Genomic DNA, 19,504 nt, shown 5'->3' with positions numbered 1-19,504 from the left:
TTCTACATCTACGAATGCCTCCGGGAAGGATATGATGAGTGACTCACGTGATGAATATGAGTGGTTTATTCTAGCCACATCTCAACAGAATACAGCTGCCATCGCACATTCAAGTATGGCTTGTCTGGCATCCAAACCCTCCCATTGGATTATCGACTCTGGAGCTTCTGATCATATGATTGGGACTCCATGTGTTTTTCTCCCTTTCTCAGTGCTCCACTCTATTACCCTTTCTAATGGTTCCACATCTTCTATATGCGGTGTTAGTAATGTTGACATAGATCCCTTATCCCCGTCATCGGTTTTATATGTTTCCAAATTTTCTCTTAATCTTATGTCTATTAGTAAGCTGACCAAGCCTCTTAATTGCTTTATCTCCTTTTACCCTTCTTGTGTTTTTCAGGATCTCAAGATGGGGATGAAGATTGGTAGAGGACATAAAGCTAGTAGACTGTATGTTTCTATACTCACCCTTCTGCTTCCCATCGCCAGTTTGTTTCTTTGTTGTCTTCTATTTTTGTTCCTACGAATGTCCAGGAAGTCCTTACCTCAGGGTAGCATCATGCAATAGAAGAACTCTTAGCTTTGGTTCATAATCATACGTGGGATCTCACCATGCTCCCCCTGGTAAGCATACTATAGGTTGTAAATGGGTATACACTGTTAAGTATTTACCTGATGGTGGTATAGAGCGGTTGAAAGCTCGATTGGTTGCAAAAGGATATTCCCAAACGTATGGTATTGATTACATCAAGGCCTTCTCTCTTATTGCTAAAATTGGTTTAGTTTGTATTTTGTTATCTCTAATTGCTATGTATGATTGGCCTTTGCTTCAGCTTGACATCAAGAATGCCTTTTTACATGGTGATTTCCTTGAGGAGGTCTATATGGAGCAACCATCGGGGTTTGTTGCTCAAGGGGAGGATGGTAAGGTGTGTAGACTAGAGAAGGCCATTTGTGGACTTAAACAGTCCCCCCGTGTGTGGTTTGGTAGATTCAGTGAAGTGATAAAGAAGTTTGGCATGGAACAATGTTAGGTTGATCACTTAGTATTCAATTATGATTTACATGCTGAGAAGATTTTATTGGTGGTATATGTAGATTAGTTTGCTGGAGAGGACAGTTTGTTAGGTGCGAAATTGGTTTGCTGGAGGGGACAAGATTGTTAGGTGCCAAACTGGCTGAAACACCTATGGAACCAAATACCAAGTTGAGTAGTGATGTGGGTGAAGAGTTTTGTCAGGAAGATGGGCCGAATGGCCCAGAGGCTGTTTATCTTTTATGTTCTTTGCTGTAATGGGCCTTAATCTGGGCTTTATTCTTTCTTATGTTATGTTTTTTTAATTTTCTGCCCAACTAGGGCCTTCTCTGTAAATTACTAAAATTTAACTTAATGAAATAGAATTAAGGGAGTAAGAGAGGAGGTTATGTTTGAAAATCTCTCTCTGAACCCTATTTGCCGCCACCTTCTTCTTCTTCTCTCTTCTTGAAACCTGATTTCTACTACTTTCTTTTGATTTTCTTCAACTTTTTAAACAGTCATTTCTTTTCAAAAGGCTATTTTTCTTCTAGTTTAAAGATCCCGGAAGGTATAGGAGGTGGTGGGTAAGCTAAACTACCTAACCATTAGTCGGCCAAATATTCCATTTGTAGTTAGTGTGGTTAGTCAATTTATGCAGAATCCTCGGGTTCCACTTTGGGATGCAGTTTTAAGGATTGTACGGTATTTGAAGGGAGCTCCTGGTTGTGGCTTGTTATACAAGAGTGGAGGAAATCTTGAAATAGAGGGATACACTGATGCTGATTGAGCTGGTTCTGTATCTGACAAAAGGTCTACTATAGGTTATTGTACCTTTCTTGGGGGTAATTTTCTAACATGGAAGAGTAAGAAGCAAACAATGGTGGCAAAATGTAGTGCAGAAGCTGAATACAGAGCCATGGCACATAAAATTTGTGAACTAGTGAGGTTGAGAAACCTATAGAAGATGGGGTACTCGATTGACACTACTATGAAGCTTTATTGTGACAACCAAGCTGCAGTCCACATCTCTTCTAGTCCAGTTTTTCATGAGAAAACAAAACATATAGAAGTTGATTGTCACTTTGTGAAAGAGAAAGTACTTAGTGGAGTGACAAGTACCGCATATGTTAACATAGGAAGCCAATGGGCAAACTTGTTCACTAAAGGGTTGAGTCGGGGAAGAGTGGACTACATATGTAACAAGTCGGGACTATATGATATATACTCACCAACTTAAGGGGGAGTGTTAGTGTTGACTGTATAGGGGCAGTTTGGTCTTTTTATTTATGTTTGGTGTGAGGTGTAATGTTTAAGTGATGTGTCCCATACTTAAGTAGGGGCACAATAGACATTTTGTTTTATTATAGAAAAATGTAAATATAACCTGGTCAACTAGAGAGAGAATACTTTTCTCTCTTGTTCGAACTAGTATTTTCTTCTCTTTTCTTCTCCTCTCCTCTCTTCTCTTCTTCTCTCTTCTATCTCCTCTAACGTCTTTCTACTGTTGTTCTTAACTGAATACTAGTGCAGATCTGAACTTTATCATTATAGAATTCTTGAGAAGATAAGAGGAAGATGGTGTGCATTCCCAAAGGTATTAAAAAGTCAAGGTGGAGGTTTTTTGCAGAGAAATTGTCGGAGTATCTTGTCTCGACATAGAAAGTTGAGAATGTTATTTAGAGGACACTCTGGAGAAAGAGGAAAGGGGGGAATTAGAGGTTGCCAGGTGCAGATAGTGGTGAACGGCATAGTGAATCAATAGATGCAGAGCGGTGTTTGAAGCGCACAATTTTTTGTTCCTTAAAGTCACAAAAGTTGAAGATGGAAATGGACAAAGGAATGTGGGAGAATAGATACGTGCTTTCTGTTGGTAAGAAGATTGTGGATTGGTAGCCGGTTATGGAAGCAGTGGTGGAGAAGTTTGGCCTTTCTTCGTTTGCTATGGTGGTGTCGTTTAGCGATAGCAGAGACATTCTTGATGTTGGGGGCAAGAAGATTGAGTTTTCTTCATTCGAAACCTAGACATGGGTGATCTTTATTGAAGAATGGCACGTCTTGCAATGAACAAGACATTTCAGTGGGAAGCTTTAACGTCAAGCTAGTTGGGTTGCCATTTAACTTCTGGAGGAAGACGGTAGTGGAAAGAATAATCTCTGCAATGGGGAGTCTAATGGAGGATTGTAATTTCAACAACCTGAGAGCAATCGAAGTGAAGGTGCGTGCAATAAAGCCGGAAGATGTTCCCCGCATAATGGGCATTTTCTTTGATGCTCTATGGAGGAAGATCCGGTTACTAACGGAAGTCGAAGCATCAATGTAGAGGATTTGCTTGAAGCGGGGAGACGATGATGATGTGGAGGGCAAAAGCTTATGTGGTAAGAGGAGAGAGGTTGTAGGGAATAAGAAAGTAGGTGTTCCATTTTGGAAAGGGGAACAGTTAGGTTGTAATGTATTTATAGGTGGTAGCCTAGAAAAAGTAAACAATTCAACAAACTTCAATTCGAAGGGTGAGGGGGTGGGGCCTTCTTTTGATGATGTAGGGGGGGGGTGGGAAGTCAAAGTTAGTGTGAGCTGTTAATAACAGTGGAATTGGACCAAACCGGGTACAAGTTGGGCAATCTAGGGGGTTTAACCGTGAGGCAGGTTCAAGTGACACACTTAATAGTCATGTGAGTGGCACACAGTGGGGGAAGATAATAGACAAAAGTTGTGGTCTATCTTCTCCAAACAAGACTATGAGACCTTTGATGACGAGGAAGAACTCTCAACGAATGCTTCAGTAGCAGATAGTTTGGAGGTTACGAAAGTGGTGGCCCTTAAGGGAGAAGTGTTGGACATAAGCCTCCTTTTTAGATCAAAATACGGTAGTTATTACCCCTGCTCAGGTTTTGTCAAGTGAGCTGAAAGGCTCAAACAATGTTGAGTGTGGCTTGGCTATGGGGGGAGCTGGTTTGGAATTGAATAAGCGTACAACTGACCAAGTAACGAACAAAACACAAATTATTGGTAAGTAGGTAGGTGGTGATTGTTGGCATCCAAGTACTGATGACAAAATGGGGGACGAGCTATAGAGCCTTAGGAGTATGTCTAAAGGAAAGCCTACGGCAGAAAGTCTCCACAAAGAATTGTTCCACCCGAGAAGATTTATAAAACCCAAAATCTTAATTCCATGGCAGGTTTCCTCATACTCTAGTTGAACCAGTCCCCGATCGACCCAAGGTATGGTTGTGTATTCCTATTTTGGTACTAACCTTTGTCCTCTATTTGGTGCCTCAATTCCAGATCCCTAGTTAGCCATTTTGCCGCAAGCCCAACGTGGTAGTTGGAAGGATAGCAGGGAGGAATGGAGCTACAAGGAAAGTGAGGAAGAAGGGGAAAGGATCTGCAGGTTAATTGAATTTTTTTTGGAAGATTTTAATAGTAGAGAAGCAGAGAGAGAATTGGGAATCAACAGATAGAGGATTTAGGGGATAAGGAAATTGAGAGAGAGAGAGAGAGACCCGGTTACTGAATTTGCAGAACAATTAGGTTGTAAAGTGAAGAATCCTAATGATCTAAAGGTTTTCCTAAGAAAGGGAGAGGAAGAGGGTAATGTTGGAAAGAGGAAGTTGAGTGAAGTTGAAAGGCTATGGTGAGATGTCGAGGAGGATAAGGAGTTCAGTGAGAAAGGGGAGGAGGGGGAATAATTAGGGAGTAGGATAAAGGGGGGAGCATAGAAGTGGAAATGAAGATTCCCATTTGCTACATTTTTGGGGAGAATCACTTCACCAGGAATTGCCCAAAGCGAGCAAAGCTGAATGCCCTCATTGCCAAGCTAAGTGATAATGAGCAAAGTGATGGGGAACGGAGTACCTAGGCGCCAAGAATGGGCGCCCTCCAACTTTTCAATGCCGTGATGAAGAAAGGGGCTACCTCCAAACAGCCCTCCTCAGTCAAGAGAGGACTGAGGTATGTTGATGTAACCATTGGCGAGAGGCCAGCCAGGGCCCTAGTTGACACAGGGGCCACTCACAACTTCATTTCTATTGCAGAGGCCAAGAGACTTAACTTGGTCGTTTCCAAAGAGCCTGGCTGGCTCAAAGCAGTTAACACAGGTGCCAAACCTACTGAAGGCATGGCCTGCCGAGTAAGACTACAACTCGGCACCTGGGATGGAGAGATTGACCTCTCTGTCATCCACATAGATGATTTTGATATTGTCCTTGGAATGGACTTCATGATATAGGCAAAAGCGGCACCGGCACCTCACCTCGACACCCTGATGATCTTGGACGAGCAGTCACCTTGCATGGTCAACATGATCGCCACCGCCAGCACCAAGAAGAAGCAAGTCTCTGCCTTGCAACTCCAACACCACCCTCAACCATTGATGGTAGAGAGATCTACAACCACCACCAGTGCAACCAGAAGCGATCGTAGCAACTCTAGGAAGAAGTCAACGCCAGCGCCAATGTCAATGCCAATGTCGCCACAACACAGCAGTAGAAGCCACCTTTGCAACAGAAGCCGCACACACCCACAACTGGTGGGCCCAATAGAAGACCCAAGGCCATGTCAAACTTTGCCAATATCTACTACTACAACCACCGAGGAGAGCGAGTGCCACCCAAACCATTTAGGGACCACATTCACATCATCCCTCAAGCTAAATCTCGTAGTAGCCCTGTGAGTCACCCTTGGGGACAAATTTATGGGAACCAACACCCTAATAATCCAAAATACCATTTTGACCCAGCCTTGGCCACCAATTTTCCTACCACCATCGGGAACCATCCAAAATCCTACCTCGAAGCAGCTAGGCAGGGACTTAACTTAGGGACTAGCCATAGGTTTTCCCACCATCCGGAACATCCACTAGCCATCTACCCAACCTCCTATCTGGGCCTTGGAAGAAACCCTGTTCGTGCAGCAGTCGAAGAACCTTCCTTCACCAACAAGTTCAAGCCTCAAGCAGAAACTAGTCTTCGAGGACGAAAACTGAATTGAGTGGGGGAGACTGTAACAAGTGTTTTCTTCGCCGCCCCATCAAGTGCCAACCAACGTGCCTACAGTTGCCACTCCAGTGTCCAAGTGTGTCATGGGTGGGCTATGCATGTACTTTTGTATGGGGGGGTTGCCAATGGCATTATTGTAATAATGTAGTATGATTTTCCACCTTTTTGATGTTTCTTATTGTCACTCCCCCAAAATCTTAACGTACTCTTTGAGGGGAGGTAGGAAGTCGAGTGAGCTCATAAGCGTGTAAAGGTTAAGCACGAGATCCCCTCGACACTATACTGTGTGTTTGTGTTTGCCACTGATTATTGCAATACAAATAGCCTTTTGTTAATTCGTGTTCCATCTTGTTGCCTTTTTGTGTGTATTTGCTTTGTTGCGTAGGCTTATTCGCCCCTTTCGAATGCCGCACGGGGCCCCAACGATTATCCCCGTGACAAGGTGGCGAAGCTACTAATGAAAACAATCAAAATCAATTAGTGTTTTAAAAGCTTAAAGGTTGGCTCGTGAAGAAGAGGAAAGAAAGAAAGAAAGACCCGAAGGTGTTTTCTTTGAAATCTTGTTTCCATTTGCCACAAGAGTGTGTGTGTTTTTCAGGTACTGCTTTTAGTTGCCTTGCATTTCTTGTGCTGATGGTATCTGGGCTTTTAAAGGTCGGTGATCCTTCTTCGCATTCTTTTTGTTAGTGATTCTTGTTTATGGTGTCGTGAGTTGTAGATATCTCGTGCTCTTCAACTCTGCTATGATACGCAAACACTGAAGATGAAAAAAATATATATATCTTGCAAGGAAAAGGTAGATAAACTGAATTTAGCTCTATGAGGTTTCCCCCCTTGCCCCCTCTGTCGGATTTTTGAAAGACTGAAACTTTCGCCACTAAGTGGATTGAAGTCGCAGGTCGTAGAATCAATGTTGAAAGCTTAGCCACTGGGCTGTTGATTTCTTCTCTCTTCTTTTCTGTTTAAGAAGTGGATAGTGGATTCTCACGCTGCAACTGCGACGACGAGGGCTTCTGGAGTGTGGATAACATCCTACAAGGTCAGAGAGTGAGTGATTTCCTTATCGCTGTAGCCTATTTTTCAATCCCTATCGAACTCTTTACTTCGTTAGCTGCTCCAACGTCCCATTCACATGGGTCCTGGTTCAGTTCATCGCCTTTATAGTCCTTTGTGGGACTCGTACCCAGAAAAAGAGATATTATTATTTATTTTTTCTTTTTTTTGTCATAAATGAGCGTTTTTCTTATTCTGTCATGGCTTAGCGAATAGTGATAACTGACAATTCTGAACAGTGCATTCAGAGACGATGAACAGTATCGTCTTCTCGTTTCGAGATGTTCATTGCCTTGGGGGGGAGTTGCGTACAGTGGAAGGCAGTCTTATAGCCGGCCTTCGATTTTGATATCGTTGCGGATTACTCATTTTGAAAGCACAAGTTTTGGGATTCATTTGATAAAGAAAATTAGATGAATTTTAAGGGGCATTTGTGTCTTTTTCTATGACACTTAACGGTAACGTCGGGTATTAGATTGTTCCATTTTAAAGTTTGGGTACTGATGTTGCGCGATCCGGGCACTCTTAGCTGGCATAAACTTGGCTCGGTACCTGAGACGATAAAGAAGGTGAGGAATTTCCGGGGAGCTCGCCCGGCGGGAACACTCCAATGCTTAAGTTAGAACTCTGAGAAAGCTGAAGAATGCAAATAAAGAGTTGAGAGTGCAGATGGCGCAAATTCAATACCTTTCTCTTTCAGGGCCAGGGTCTTTTTATATTGAAGATTTCTCAAATCAGGTGTAACTGACTTTTCCATAGCCGTTATTGCCAGAGCCGAGGTGGCAGATGTGGGCAGTCGCCGCAGGGTACAGACCTATCAAGCGTACCACATCTGGAAGAAGTGGCAGGCATGACGCCGCCTGACAAAAGACGTGGGTGCAACCTCCAGATTCGGCAGGTACTATTGTCAGGCAGATCTTTTTTATAGGTTGTCAAGCTACTTTGCACCGAGTTGCCTTGGTTCGAGCTACCCTACACCGGGATGCCGAGGTAGCCGAGGTGCGAGTGCTCGAGTCGAGCCTTAGGCAAATATGGCCAGGAGCGTTAATGGGACTATCCCAAAGTGGGGACACTTCGGGATACTTCCTGTAGACCGGGGTGTTCCCTTCTCAGGAAGGAAGAGTTCGGGGCCTACTAGGAAGGGCTCGGGTCTCTAGAGGAGCTCGGAAGTCCTCCTCCCTTAGGGAGAATTCGGAGTATGCTAGATGTTTCTTCTTGGTGAGCTATTACGTCCGCCGAGTTGCACTGTCGGTCTCTAGCGAGTTCAGTAAACCGAGTTATGGCCATGTTGCCACGCTGACCTGTCACTCATGCCAGGTTGTACCCACGTGTCCCCATGCTATGAGGTCAGACCAAATCACCCTCCATCAATTGCCCCCCACTCTCCATGTTGGGGGTTCTGACCCAGTGCGGGGAGTCCGCAGTGTGCTGGGTGGATTTGGCTCGGAGCTCAGGCATCCTGGTCAGGCAAATTATGGGTCAGACCATTTCACTGCTCGGTTCTATCAAGGGCAACCCGGGTTGCGTATAGTCTACGCGCAGACATCACGTGATCTATGAATTCTGCGGACGTCAAAAAACGCGCTAAACCGATTTCGCCTCGAGGGTTGTGTAGCCGGTTTTCTTGAGAGCCATCAGATCATCTTAATCTTGACCATTGATGCCCGAGTACAGTGGCTATAAATAGTGGGGGTCCTAGTCATTTTCCCTCGCCATAAGTCCTCAGCACTTGTCTTGAGCTCTTGTCTAAGGTCTTAAGCTCGGGTCAATTATTCCTAGTTCGGTTGCTTTCCTTGGTAAGTCTCCTTTGCTCTTCTTTCAGTTTCCTTTCCTTCCAGTTTGCTTCTTTCCTTCACTATGTCTAGTTTTGATAGTCAACTGCCCGAGGTAGGTACCTCAGCTCAGGGTAACCCCACCAAAGTCCAGTCTCACAAGGCGCGGAAGGCCTCGGGTAATCTGGCGTCCACCTCTCACCAAGGTGGGATGCCAAATAGGTCCGGTCCCTCCATTATGACCCTGGAGAGGCTCCGATACCTCATTTGGAAATACAATCTACCTAGGTAGTATACCTACAGTCTTCCTACGGGTAACTTCCCATGGGAGCATGGTCCAGATCGTGATTTTTTGGGAGCAGCTTATAGTCGGGCTCCGTCTTCCTTTCCACCCTCTTATCGTAGAGGTTCTGAACCACTTCAACGTCACAATAGACCAACTTCACCCGAACTCCGTTCGTAACATGGTCGGGACCATATCCCTGTGCTTCGAGTATGTCCTTCCTTTGAACCTTGATATTTTATGCTCAATCCTCTCAATAAAGAACAGCGCTTCAAGCGTTCTCTCCGAGCAGAGGCGGGCCTACTACCTGTCTCCTCGTCTGGGTTTTAAGTTGTTGCACAAGCTTCCTAGCAAAATCCTGGCCTAGAAGCAGGACTACTTTGTAGTTTGGAACACCGCAGGATGGCCTTTCCCCACTCATTGGAGGGCGGCTATTCAAGACCCCGGCATTATCCTGGACAAGAAGACAAGGGAGACGCTCCAATCATGGGATGAGATCGGGTTTAATTACAAGGATTATATCACTGAGAGCAAGCTCATATAGGTCAGTTTGAGCCCGGGTAGGTTGTCTTACTTAGTACCTTGCTTAAATAGTTGGTACTTTCGAGTTTACTGATGCCGAGCTATGTTGTAGGGCCCATGGAAGAAGATAAGCTTAAGGGAGAAAGGCTTTTCCGCCAGATAAAAGGGAAGAAGAAGTAAGCTACCAAGAGAGCTCGCGTCGAGCCTCCGCAGGCCCCCACTTCCGAGCCCAAGCTTCCGCGGGCTCCTTTCTCTGAGCCTGAGCTCCCTAATGTACCTCCAATCATCGACTTGGAGGAGATCCTACCACCTTGGGAGCCCGAGACATTGGCAGAGCCTGCCCCACAGGCAGCTGCAGAACCCGAGGTCACCATCGAAGCCGCTGATGTAGCGGTTGAAGCTTCCGTTGAGCCCATCCGCACAGTCGAGATGGCCATTTCCAGCTCGGGGAGTCAGGAGAGGGACCGGAGCATCTTGATTCCTCAGTGCAGCCTTCGAAAGAGCAAGGGGGCTATCTACACCAAAGATGCCTCCCTTTGGGTCGACCTCACTCATGCTCAGCTCGAAGCCCGGGCTGCCACCCACACAATGGTGGTAAGTTATAAAGACCCTTTTCTCTCTTCTCTTTTATTCTCCTTTTCTGTACATCTCTTCGGTGCTAACCAATCCTCTCTAGTCAAGTGAACTCCGTCATGCATGCCTTGACTCTTCAGTTCGAGAGGTATCTGAAGCGGGCTCTAGCTGCCGAGGACTCAGCTTGCACAGCCCACGCCGATCTGAGGGCAGCTCACGACCAAATCTATCGGCTGGAGAGTGATGCTTCAGCTCGAAAGAATGTCATCGAGGCACTGTTGGCAGAGAAGGAGGAGCTAGCATGCGAGAGGGATGAGCTGAAGAGCGAGGTGAGCGCCCTCCAAGCAGACAAGGGGGCTTTAGAGCTTGAGGAGAAAAGGTCTTAAGGAGGATAAAGGGGTCCTGAAGCATGAGGTGGAGTTCTTCAATGCCATAGAGGAGACCAAGGTTAAGGCCGTTCTAGAATATGTTAGATCGGACAAGTTTGACGCCGTGCTGACGGAAGCATATCGTAAGGGCTTCAAACTAAATAGGTGGTTGATAAGGCACACATACCCCGAGCTCGATACGAGTGCCATCACCACTTCGCGGATTACGAACGAGATAGTCCACCAGGCCATAGAGGACCCAGATTCTAAAGAGAACGACAACGAAGAGGCAGATGCCACCGACCTAGCAAAAGCTCCTGAGGAGGTCCCGAGTAAAGATGAGTTCCTCAAATAGTGCAGTCCTTGTATCTTGAGCCTGTGAGCTCAGTTTTAGTTTCCTTCTTTTTTTTTTTATCGAGCTCATTGTACGAAACTCTCAATCAATGAATTTCACTTTTTTGCTAAGTATTGCGCACTTTATACTTTTGCCAGAATGACTGCTTTATCCGAACTGTTAAGTGTCCGAAGTAGGATTTTTCGTCTGTCGCTTCCCCGAATTGTCTCCCAATACTTTGTAGGGGTGGTCTTTATAACATACACCGAGGTGAGTGACATAGTAAGGCATATGCCCGACCTGTCTACTCCTCGGTTACTTGAATTGATGGTTGTCCCTAATGGGTCCAACCTATTGTACGCCGAGGTGGGCTATGTACCGTAGGGTCCACACTCGGGCTACTTATGTCCTTGGCATACTAAGCCTTCGCTGATGAGGCGGTTAGGTCATATGTAGTGTTGAGGCCCTTAGTTAGCTCGGCGTTTTAACCCTTTGGCTGGGGGAGTGACTTAGTCACACCCCTCCTAGAGTCTGCCCATGCCGAAGAGGCGACTGGGTCTTATAGTGTCGAGGTCGTCGTTAGCTCGGCGTTTTAGCCCTTAGGCTTTGGGAGCAACTATAGTCCACCCCCTCCTGGAATTTGCACATGCCGAAGAGGCGATTAGATTTTATAGTGCCGATGTCTTTTTGTTAGCTCGGCATTTTGGCCCTTAGGCTCAAAGAACGACTTGTAGTTCACTCAGTTTGGCAATCCTGGGTAATATCGCCTTAAGTTGACAACGTTACATGCCCGAGGTACTTGTTTCCCTTCTAGGGTTTCAAGCTTGTATGTACCTTCCTCGAGCACCCGCTTTACTCGGTAGGATCCATCCCAATTAGGCCCGAGCTTACCAACGTCGGTTTCAGGCACCATAAGTATCATGGAGGACTAGCTCGGCCTCAGAGGGTCGCAAGCAGCACAGATAGGGGAACGTATAGGATCTTCGGTACAACCGCTCGTCTATCATGACGTATTTAGCTGCCTGACGCTCTACCCTTCTGGCAGCATTACGATCTGTAGGGAGGGTTCCGTGTAGCAGGAAGCTCGCGAGCGGATCGATCCAGCTCGGCTCTGCTTAAACAATGGGAACGACCTCCTCTACCCACCCCCCCTGAGAATGCTAGGTCGAGGTAAGTTCTCTATATACACGGTTCTCATGGTGTTATCGCTAGTGCTGGCTAACTGGGACAGGGCATCGGCCTCGGCGTTCTCTGATCTTGGGATCCACTGGATGAAGTGTGACTAGAAGTTGAGTAGAACCCCTCTTACTTAGGCTAAGTAAGCTATCATGGTTGGCTCGCGAGCTTCGTATTCACCCATAACCTGGTTGACCACGAGTTGAGAATCACTGCAGACGACAATGTGTTTGGCTTTCACCTCGTTTGCTAGATTCAGCCCGGCTAGTAACGCATCGTACTCTGCCTCGTTATTGGATGCGCGAACTCGAAGTGCAGTGCATACTCCAGTTTCACACCGCTCGGCCCATACAGGACGACCCCAACTCCGCTACCCTACTGGTTTAACGAGCCATCTACATGAAGGATCCAAGGCTCCTCATCCCAGTTCGCGCTTGGTCTGACTAGGAGAGATGCCCCACTTGTTGCTACTTCACGGTGCTCGAGCTCAACCAGCCTGGGAACCTCAGGCTCGCCTAAGCTGGGGGCCTCGTGTTCGACCGACCTGGGGACTTCAAAGCTGAAGGTGCATTCTGCAACAAAATCTGCCAAGGCTTGGGCCTTGATAGCAGTTCGCGGTTTGTATTGGAGCTCGTACTCGTTGAGCTCAATGGCCCACTTCATTAACATTCCGGAGACCTCGGGCTTGAGCAGGACTTGCCTTAGAGGTTTGTTGGTAAGGACGACGATGGTGTGAGATTGGAAGTACAAACGGAGCTTCCGAGTTGCAATGACTAGTGCATAGGCTAGCTTTTATATCTCTGGGTACCTCGTCTCTACTCCCTACAACACTTTACTAACATAGTAGACGGACCGTTGGACCCGATCCTACTTCCCTTATTAGTACCGAGCTGACCACCTCGTCACTTGTCGAGAGATACAACTCTAAAACATCACCCTCAGGAGAAGTGTTTCACACAGACCAATAAACGAACTCCACTAAGGAAAGAGAAACTCCCTAAAGACCTCTGTGGTAATCTCATCCCAACAACCTCGGAAGTCTAGTCCGACTACAACACGGTTGTTCAACTATAAATAGGCACCCCCACTCAAGGTAAAGAACTTTTGGCTTTCAACTCACTTCAGCACCCATTGCATTCACCTTGGTTTAGACCAACCTACTCTCTTTGGTTCGTCTTGCCTAACCTCCCTTTCCATCACTGCCTTGAGCGTCGGAGTGCTTTCCCGAGGAATTACTCCTCGGGCCTCTAACCTTCTTTGTGGTTGTGAATCTCTTTGGTGTATGACTTTGTCCTTCCACCTAGGCTTCATCCAGTTGGTAGGATTATTTGACTACGTCCTCAGTTTGGGCCATCTCGGATCGAACAACATCACATTGGTATCGTCTATGGGAAACACACAAAAAATTGATTCCCCAACCTCCATACCATACGTCGAAGATAACCATGCCTAGAAACACCTCCGACCGCTCTGGAGCCCCTCCCCGTCTCGAGGATCTCACTCGTTCCACAACTCTTTGTCGTGAGAGCCCCAACCTTAGACAACTATCAACCTGATGGTGTGTCCGGAAGCATGTCGTTAACCACTTCGGAACACCAATTTCAATATTTATAAATTTTTTTATTCTCAAGATAATTACAAAATGCAATTAGTGGTGAGAAAGGGGTCTTATCCATAGGGAAGCGAGGGAAAAATTGTTACATACTTTAATTCGGACAAAATAACAAGATTTGAGATTGTAGAAACACAAAATTTAATTAAATGAACCGGGATCCATTAAAATAAAGTTCTAACAATAGTAAAAGTAAAAATTATAAAAAAATAAATAAATAATAGAAATAAAAAATCTACAACTCGATCAGAGGTAGCAATCTCTAGATCTATCCTTTAACCCTCGAACTCCTCAAGTTGGGCCTTCTATCTAACTATGGGAAACTAGTTGGGATCCGAATCAAGAGGTGGCGGTAGTGACCAGGCGAACTACAAGTAGGAACCCCTCCTCTTGCTTGGGCATTCTCCTCTTCCTCTACCCTTGAACTTCTCAAGAACAACCTTCCATCTTATCTGGGGGCAGGTTCTTTTTATAGAGAATGAAAGATAGATTTGGGATTAGAGAGAAAGAAAGGGGCGGCAGCTGGGCTTTTGCAGAAATATGGGCACCCTAGGGTTGATAATGGAGGATTAGAGTTGTTCTAAGGTGATCCTAAGGCTGAGACGAGAAAAAGAGGGCACCCAATATTATGTAGGACTGAGATTTGTACGCCTAAAGCTGGAGAAATGTGATTGGTTTGTGTTATGTGGTGCCCTATGGTGATTGGTTGAGGTTTAAGAAGTGAGGTGTAACGCTAGGATGTTGTAGGGAGAGATCTAAGGGTATGAGGGACTGCTAAGGCTTGGATGGTTGAGATTAGAGAGAGGTTGTAGTAGAAGGTGGAGATTTGCAGAGATGGGGACGACTAGGAGATAAAGAGATGAGGTGGAGGTGCCTAGGGCTTCAAAGAGAAAGTTATTTCATAGGAAAGACGCCTATCTAGGTTTAGCAAATAGGAGGTGCCCTATTGTGCTTAGTTTTTCACAGAAACACCCCCTCTCTCAGTTGGAATTCGCATCAGCTTCCCAGTTTTTACCTACAATTTGCACAGGGACCCTCAGAGGTCACAATGTTGAATTTAGCTGAAAAAATGGTATAGATTAGTTAGTCTAAAGTCTAAAATACCCCTGAAATGATGCCCTTAAGGCATCAAATTACAAAGTTATCACACCCCCCCCCCCAATTTGATCATTGCTAGTTCCTTAGTAATGTAACCTTAAAATTACACTGAGTAAAGAGATCATTCCCATTGCAAGATCATCCCTGACAAAATTAGCCAAGTATCCTGATTCCAGAATTCTTAAACTTTGTATAGATCATTATTGGATTTAAAGGGTAAAACCGTCATGCTTTGAACATTATAGAAACTTGGCTTAAAAATCTTATATACCCTTCCATTTGCAGACTGTCTTGATAAGCTAAGATTGATTTTTAAAATCAGGTGGTTATTTTTCTTATCATTTCTACCCGTAAACTTCATATGCACATACATTTTTATTGTTACCTTCCACAATTTTACGTAAATCTCGACACTTGGCTTAGGTGAAAAAACCCGATTACTAACTGTTAGGTAAGTGTCTTTGGCATTTCCTTTCTCGTTTGATGCGAATCTCGACACTTAACTTAGGTGAAGAGACCCGGTTACCAAGTCTAGGGTGTCCATTGACCTTTTATTCTCTCTTATGTTTTGGAAACACTGTTCAGGGTAGTCCATTATCTCTATTAATTTGAAGAATTTTTTGTATGATTCTCAATCTTTCTCTTCTTATCTTTAGAGGGGCAAACTTGGGAGCATTTTCAATTTCTAAACGGTTTCGACAACATTCAAACAAGACCAATTTAACTCATTCCACTTATTACCAATTTCTACAAAATTCAATATTCTTTTATTAGTTTCCTCAATTTTTTCTATTCAGGAATCTCTTTTAGTGAAAAAAAAATTAAAATTTTCAATGAAATTTTAATTCTACATATTTAAAGGTTTAGCTTCTCAATTTTTTAAAAACTTTTCTCTCAATTTTTTAAAAACTTCTCTCAATTTTTCAAAATGTTCTCTCTGTCCTCACCCCCAACTTAAATGCCATTATCCCCAATGGCATAACTCGAATGATGCAAAAGGGACTTTGGCCAAAAAGAACAATCAAGAGGTAATGAATCAACAGGGGTTTAGGATTTGACAATTGAATTTTGAAACTTATTCAAAAGAAAAGACAAACTCTAACAAGACAACTAAAATAAAACATCGTTGGGTTACTTCCTAACTAGCGCTAAGTTTAAAGTCTTCAGCCAGACATATTCACTCACTTCTCATATCTACACTTCCAAACCTACTTTCTTCTTTACATAGATAGGGCTCATATTACCATTTTTCAAATAAAACCTCTTAAGATGTGGATGTCAGATGTTCAGTTCCACGTATAAAATTTAATAAAGTAGGAAGAAACAAAAAGAAAGAATTGAATATGAGAATTGGGGGAAAGACATAAAGTAAAAAAGAAAAAGAAAAGCAAAAAGAAAGGATGTTGCAAGAGTAAACTGGGGCATCCAACTACTGTGAAAAAAGAAGAAAAGAGCAAAGTAAGAGTAATTGAGACAGATACGATGATCAAATTGATAAGATATTGTCGAATAGTGACATCCGTTCTCAATTTTTTTTTTAACCTTACCTATTTACATTTCATCTTACAATAAAGTTCTTGATCACCTGGGTGCATAACCCATAATATTTAAAAACATGAAAAGCACTTTGTTTCATTTGTGACTATGAGAGTGTTAAATCGAGAAAATGAATAAGAAAATAATAACATAATCTTGAGTAAAGCCCTATAAATTGATTCAAACATCTATTACCCATTTTAGTTTAAGTTTATTAAGCCTTTTATCCTTTGCTTTAGAACCCAAGTCCTAGCATGCATTTCGTCCTAATAAAAAAATCCTCCTCAATCCCTAATACATTAAAAGAAAAAAAGGAGAAGAAAAAATAGAGAAAAAAAGGAAAAGAAAAAAATCGAGCTTGGTGATCTTTTAAAACTTGGGGCAAAATGGTACAAAAGAAGAATTTCTTCATTAAGAGCACCATGCTTTAGTGAATTGAATACCAAATAAGGTGAAGTGATCAATCATCTAAAGTACGGTAAGATTACTGGTCAACACAGTTTAAGCAAATTTAGCTTCATCTATCATTTGAAACTTGCAGTAAGCACCCATTTTGGTGATTCATAATCTTCTTCGTTCAAAATTGCATAATTTGGACACACATCCCTTCTGATGGGGGTTTCACAAAGTGTATCTTTGATTCACAATCATTGCATATCCTGTGTTTGTCTTTGAGATTTGAAATATATTGATCATTATTCAAGTTTAGCAAAAATCCCCAATGGAACCCTATCTTTGAGTATCAATTACTTTGAATCATCTAAAGGTGGCATTTTGCATATCATCTCTATTGTATTTGGGTTTTTAATCATGCCCCATGTCATTATGAAATTCAAAAATCATTCATCATATGAAGAATTGTGTTTGTCGGTTAATTGTATCATGTTTTTTCAAATCATCCAGTTTCTAGATAGTCATATCATTTTTCCACCATATAGCATATCTAGTTTCTAGATAGTCATACCATTTTTCCACCATATAGCATAGAAATCATTATTTAATCATAATAACCATATTTTGTCTCAAAGTCCGTTACGGCATTAAAGTCCTTTGTGGCACCAAAAGTAGGCCTGTAAACAGTATTCGAAAATCTGAATTTGAATATAAGATTCATCATAGTTGAATTAAATCTGAATAAATCAAATCGGATATTTTTTTTACCGAATAAATTATCGAATCGAATTTGGATATACATTGATCCAATCCAATAAATATTTGAACTGAAAGGTTGGAAAAAGAAAAAAAATGAGAAGATGAGAAATGAGTTCAAAAATCGAAATCAAGTTTTGAGTCTTGACTTTCGAAGGCAAACCTTACCTCTTGACTCTCACCAGTCTCCACTCCCCAAGTTTCAAACCCTAACCCTAAGTTCCTAACCCTCCGTCCCTCCCTTCGCCGTCACTAGACATTGCTCGAGCAACCACCACCACTAGTCACTACCCCTCATCCTTTGTTGCTCCGTCTAATCGTCCTTCATCTAGTCACTTCTTATCTTTCCTCTATCTCTTCTCTCAAATGAGACAGTGACCCACTACCCAAGCAACCACCATCACTGACGGCTCGTTAGTGATAGTGGTCGAACATCGGTCACCGACCACTACCTTCCCCTTCGCCGCTACTCAAGCTCAAGCTCAATGCCTCAAGGCCCTCAACCGTCCAACATTGCTCACTAGTCACTACCATTGCATTTGCATTGCCAAGATCTCACGACTGCCGCCGTCAATCCCTTGCCTCTTTTCTCAAGGTAATTTGATTTTCATTGATCACAGATTGTGAGATTGAATGTTTATTGGTTTATTGGTTTATGAGCTAGATTTTTCAACTCATTTTCCTATGCTATATTTCTAATGAGATAAAATAGATTATTGGTTTTTGGTTATGAGCTAGATTTTTTAGATTAAATGGGATAGAATAGAACGAATAGATTACAGATTTAGGAATTGGTTTATTCATTTTCGTATTCTATAGAACAAATTACAGATTTTTAAATTCTAACAGTGATTTTGATAATGATTTATTGGTTTATTAGTTTCTAACAGTGACTTATGAGCTCGATTTTTCAACTTAAATGAGATAGAATAGATTGTAGATTTAGGAATTTGTTTATTCATGTAGATAGTGGTTATGTTGCAAATTTTTTGTCCTAATTCCTAAATGATATTGTGAATATTTATTGCTTATCATTGTTTAGTAATTTTATTTTATGATTATCCATTTACCTTGCTAGTTTTAAACTTCTAATATTTTTTAAACTTTATTTTGTGTAATCTTTATTTAGGTTCCATTTTTACTTTTGAAGAAAATATTAAATATGTTTAGATCGGTTAATCCTTTTCAATCTAGCATTGAATTGCCCCCATTGGTCCCAAGAAAAAGAAAAAAAACATTTAAAGTGAAAGCATTTTGACATAATCCTTAAAGCTTAAAGAAAAGTTTAAATGTGTTAACATGGATTTTGTACCAAGGGTGGGCTTCAGTGCTAGATATGCTCAAATAGATAGCAGATGATGTTGGATTGGGTAGCCTCGAAGGGAGGCTGGATGGGGTAATCTTAGAAACCCAGGCCATTTTAATGTTCCTCAAGTTCACAATATTTTTATCCATAGATGGCTCAAATATAGCCATTTTGTGAAATTCGTAGTGCATGTGCATGCCAATAACATATCCTTACTTCATTAAGTACTTTATGGCAATATATAGGACATGTTAACAATTGGCATTGCTTCAATTCAATTTATAGTTTATCCCTGATTTACAAGTAAACTAGTTTATACTTTTGAATGGTATTAACCATCTGTCCTTTATTGATCCAGCAATGGAGCTTGAATTGGATTTCGAAAAATTGACAAATGAGAAGCTTTTGAATTGCATAGTGTAAAACTATTTGATCCCTCTATGTTTTTATTTGTTTTATTCTCTTTAGTCTATGTTTTGTATTTTCTTTGAAAGAAAAAAAGAAAGAAACTGAAATTTATCAATGTGAATGCTTTTATCTTGCTATTCTTATGTAGTTAAATGCAAGATTTCAAGTACAAAGTATATCTCTTAAAATTGGTATCTTTGTAACTTCTAGCCGTCTGAATTCTTTGCAAATTAAAAGGTTTTCAACTGAAGTACTGTAGTATTCAGGTGGAACAATGCTTGAAAATTGAGAAAGAGAGA

At 42.6% G+C, this 19,504-nt stretch overlaps 1 protein-coding gene across 2 annotated transcripts in view; it reads left to right on the top strand.

Annotated features, from left to right (window-relative positions):
• The window catches only part of LOC148881179 (putative caffeoyl-CoA O-methyltransferase At4g26220), a 96,665-nt gene extending 77,272 nt beyond the window's left edge, over positions 1–19,393 (top strand). For both annotated transcript variants that reach the window (XR_016104764.1, XM_088963488.1), the window contains one exon: positions 19,156–19,393. The gene's annotated coding sequence lies outside the window, so the exon portion shown is untranslated. The remainder of the gene's footprint in view (positions 1–19,155) is intronic.
• The last annotated feature ends 111 nt before the right edge of the window (positions 19,394–19,504 follow it).

This window comes from Nelumbo lutea, chromosome 1 (assembly GCF_056320005.1).
Source record: "Nelumbo lutea isolate HS-2025 chromosome 1, American lotus-T2T, whole genome shotgun sequence".
In the NCBI taxonomy this organism is placed as follows: Eukaryota; Viridiplantae; Streptophyta; class Magnoliopsida; order Proteales; family Nelumbonaceae; genus Nelumbo; species Nelumbo lutea.
This window is presented reverse-complemented; position numbering and strand designations above follow the sequence as displayed.